This window comes from Coregonus clupeaformis, unplaced genomic scaffold (genome assembly GCF_020615455.1).
Source record: "Coregonus clupeaformis isolate EN_2021a unplaced genomic scaffold, ASM2061545v1 scaf5763, whole genome shotgun sequence".
Taxonomy (NCBI): domain Eukaryota; kingdom Metazoa; phylum Chordata; class Actinopteri; order Salmoniformes; family Salmonidae; genus Coregonus; species Coregonus clupeaformis.
Genome location: NW_025539217.1, coordinates 6761 through 11287, shown reverse-complemented (window position 1 = coordinate 11287; position 4527 = coordinate 6761). Strand labels below are relative to the sequence as shown.

Below are 4527 nucleotides of genomic sequence, written 5' to 3'. Positions count from 1 at the left end.
GGCCCTCAAAATTGTCAAAGACTCCAGTCACCCTAGTCATAGACTGTTCTCTCTGTTACCGCCACGGCAAGCGGTACCGGAGTGCCAAGTCTAGGTCCAAAAGACTTCTCAACAGCTTCTACCCCCAAGCCATAAGACTCCTGAACAGCTAATCATGGCTACCCGGACTATTTGCACTGCCCCCCCACCCCATACTTTTACGCTGCTGCTACTCTGTTAAGTATTTATGCATAGTCACTTTAACTCTACCCACATGTACATATTACCTCAACTACCTCAACTAGCCGGGTGCCCCGCACATTGACTATGCAACGGTACCCCCTGTATATAGCCTCCTACTCGTCACTTTATTCTATTGTATATATGCCTCCCTACTGTCACTTTATTTTTACTTCTGCTCTTTTTTCTCAACACTTTTTTGTTGTTGTTTTATTCTTACTTTTTGTTTAAAATAAATGCACTGTTGGTTAAGGGCTGTAAGTAAGCATTTCACTGTAATGTCTGCACCTGTTGTATTCGGCGCATGTGACCAATAAAATTTGATTTGATTTGATTTGGAGATTTACTTGAGAAAGCCTCACCAAAGTCAGAGTTGTCCCTCTTGTCAAAGAAGAGCTTGTTGCCCACTCTCTGCACGATGATGTCCCAGGAGTTGACTGAGCGCGTGCAGCACATCAGGGTGGCCAGAATGGCATCGGTGGCAAACACGTTGCCCTGGGTCTTAGCCAACTGCAGAGAGGAGGGTATAGGGAAGGATTTACATCAGAGCAGAGAACACAGTCTACAGGGCAGTGGACATTGTAATAACCATGTTTTTGTTTCTGAAATGTGTGAAACCATTTGTTCTGAACAAGAATGTGCAGACAAAACAACAAAAGGACTGAATCAATAATATGTTGCTCTGGCTTATTGTACCTGGCACAGTGCTGTACATGTGTGGAATTGAGGAGTGTGTACCTTAGCGGATGACAGGGTCGTCGGTGGTGGTCACTGTGTGGAAGATCCCTCTTGATGCTCTTGAGAGGCTTCTCGTTGCGAGTGGTGACGCGGTCAAAGGCCTTGTCGTAGTACTCCAACGCACCACAGCACTCACTGAGGGAGAAAGAACATCTATTGACTTTACGTGGATATAATATTGTCCTCCAGTAGAAATAAAAGGGAAAAAACGGACTGATTGCAGCTGAAAAGCAGCTTGAACATCATGTTATTCAGACTGTGGGTTTTGTTCTGAACTGTGTGATTGAGCCATAGACTGTAAAAAATATGGACAAAGCCATCGATGACGTCACCCCATTGTTTCATATGAGATTGCTCAGTGGCGCATTCGATGATCAGGAAGTGTCATTTCAGCGTGTCGCCATCTTTTTACATGGAGGAGTTTTTGGAAACATTGCATGCGCAGTTTGACCTACTCTATGAAGCGACGTTGAAGGCTAGCTCAATGCTGCCCCCTCTCATGGAGTATATCAAGTTCTGAGTGGCGCAGTGGTCTAAGGCACTGCATCGCAGTGCTAACTGTGCCACTAGAGATCCTGGTTCGAATCCAGGCTCTGTCGCAGCCGGCCGCGACCGGGAGACTCATGGGCGGCGCACAATTGGCCCAGCGTCGTCCAGGGTAGGGGAGGGAATGGCCGGCAGGGATGTAGCTCAGTTGATAGAGCATGGCGTTTGCAACGCCAGGGTTGTGGGTTCGATTCCCACGGGGGGCCAGTATAAAAAAATATGTATTCACTAACTGTAAGTCGCTCTGGATAAGAGCGTCTGCTAAATGACTAAAATGTAAATGTAAATGTAAGTTGAAGGCCGACAGAGGTACTGCAGGCTGCCATTAGCAACTAGATTATTCTTATAACTTCGTCCGTGTGTGATTTTAAAGTAAATCGGTTCAAGGACATACATCTGGTGAAATAGAAGCCATTATTGGTACCATGAATATTTTTCGTTTTCGTTTTTTTTGTATATCCACAAATATTGACCACGAAGATCGCCATTTCCCCATTCACTATAACGGGGATCCTGTTTTCTGGAAACATTGCCTGCAGTACTGCGGTCGGCCTTCAACTTGAAATCCTCAATGCGAGGGGGCAGTCGTTCTCCCCTGGATTGAGCACAGATGCAGTGTTGATAAGTCACTCACATGTCAGTGGGGTCCTCCACCTCCATGTATCTCATCTTCATCAGCCTGGGGAAGTCCATCTCCTCCTTCACCTCCCAGTCACTCCGGACCTCCACCGACGAGTCCCGGGGCTTCAACTGGGCCTTGAAATGAAAGGTATGAGGGGGGGAAAGGAAAGGGGGGTAAGGGGGAAAGGGAAAGGAGGAGAGACAGGCACGTATGGTAGCGTTAGCAGGTGTTTGGGAAGACTGTTGCCAGAAAATGTATACGACTACATCAGATGTTATCTGAGGAGTATCACAATATGCTTCAGATGTCAGAAGGTGCACTGATAAAACAGTCCACATTTATCGTTGATCTTCCCATACCTGGGATTTCTGGTCCCACTTCTGACGGACACCAAACTGCTTCTGGAACTTTTTCTGTAGACGCATGCGATCCCTGGATAGAGCCACATTAGATTAGACAGAGGTATAGAGAAAACCAGACAACGACATGAGTTTTAGAATGTCACATTAGCAGTGGATTGGCTAAACAACTGCATGCAGCTCACCTCTCCTTCTGCTTGGCACTCTTCGGCAGGGTCTGCATATTGAACTGGGTCAGGTTCCCAAGTGCGGTCCTTGTCCCTGCGCAGATTCCTCTGTAAAAACAGAAAAAAACCCATCCTGTTATAGGTGACACAGAAAAGCATTTTTGGGGTACTGTGTGTGTGGTCGAGCAGGTTAGTCTTGTACCTGAGCAAACCTCATGCGGTTCCTCTGGTAGGCAGTCTTCTGCGTCTTGGCAGTGTCCACCAGCTGGAAGCTCGTCTCGTCCTCCTCATGGAAATAGGCATACTGACTACCACCCCCAAACTGAGATGAGTACTTGTCTGTCAAAACAATCAACCAAACGTCAAATTATGGCATCCATGGTCTGAAATACCAGAAAATAAATAAATATTGAATATAGACATTTAGAATAGGCAGATATTCTGGATTATGTTCACACCATATCATGTTGTTATTATGAATCCTACAATGCAATTTAACCCACTTGTGTATCTCTTGTCCTGGTAGGTTGCTCCAGTCCAATCAGCTACCTGCACAGATGGACAGAATAAAGTAGATCAGTCAGCCTAATTTCCTCCTCTTGAAGCAGGACAAACTGCTGTTCATAATTGGAGTGTGAGGCAGCAGAGGAAGACCAACCTTTCCCAGACGGTCTCCTTTGCTGAAGGGCTGGTAGGGCATGTCCTTAAACTTCTCAGGGACAGCACAAGGACCCCATCCTGAGGGATTGTCCTGAATCTCAGGGGCGTGGAACTTCGCCATGGTCTGAGGTTAGGGCAGATGTTTTAACATTTCAAACGAAACGCTGATTTGAACAATATCTAGTTACCTTATACTATGTATATTAGATTGAGATTTAGTGTACATACGAGGGCAAGTGGATTATAAAATTAGTAACCTTGTCCTCAGGGTCTCAGACAATATCAATGAACAGCACTGTTTTCACTCAGCAATGCACTAACATTAGATAGGCATTTCAGTTTGCGCAGTGGCCTAGTCATCACGGACCCAGGAGACATTACCATTGGATTGCTAAAAAACTGCCATCGATAGACTATTTGCATATTGCATACGTAATCATCATGCAGCGTAAGCTATAGCTAACGTCGTTATCTACAACCCCCTGGCCTAAGCTTACTATCGTTAGCCAGCTAGCATTATATTAGCAGGTGACCTAGTTAGCTAGCTAACAAAAAAATTCACAACACCCAAATGTAGTAAGGGGACATTAATCGGGGACATCAATGAGTGAGCGTAGTTACGTTCTGTTTCCATATGGACACTATGGCACGCTAACCAGCATGCTTGCTAGCTCGTTAGCCAGGTGGCAGATAGCAAGTTGCTAACAGCAGTGGCAGTAACGTCCTCTCGAGTACATCTCACATTATGTTTATCCTAAACATCTTTGTAAACATGACATTTTCATACATCTTTAAATGTCTCATTCGAATCTCACCTTGAAGATTGTGACGACCAAACGGCAGCTTTTATTCGGCCAATCAACCGAGTCACAATTTTCTTCTAAAAGCGCCTTAGAAAAAGGAAGTATAAAGTACCGTAAAGACTGTAAAACTACCGTAAAGACTGGTTTTCCGGCAGACTAGACGCTTTGTTGCATATTGCTGCCATTCACAGGTCGGAGTGTGAATTGCACATTTTGTTCCCCCCAAAAAGTGAAATGGGGAAAAATGCATTGCACCACCATCTAACCCTAGATATACACCACTATCCCCAACAAACCCACCACCCCTTCACACTACTTTGGCCCTAACATCCTACACCAGGCCTCGCCCCTGGGAGGCTGAACCCCCTTCTCTCAAACCCCCTGTAGTTCTTCTACACTAAAATCTTGACACC

At 45.5% G+C, this 4527-nt stretch overlaps 1 pseudogene; it reads right to left on the bottom strand.

Moving 5' to 3' along the window:
- Window positions 1–566: 566 nt before the first annotated feature.
- LOC123490944 lies at window positions 567–4216 on the bottom strand (annotated as a pseudogene).
- Window positions 4217–4527: the final 311 nt, after the last annotated feature.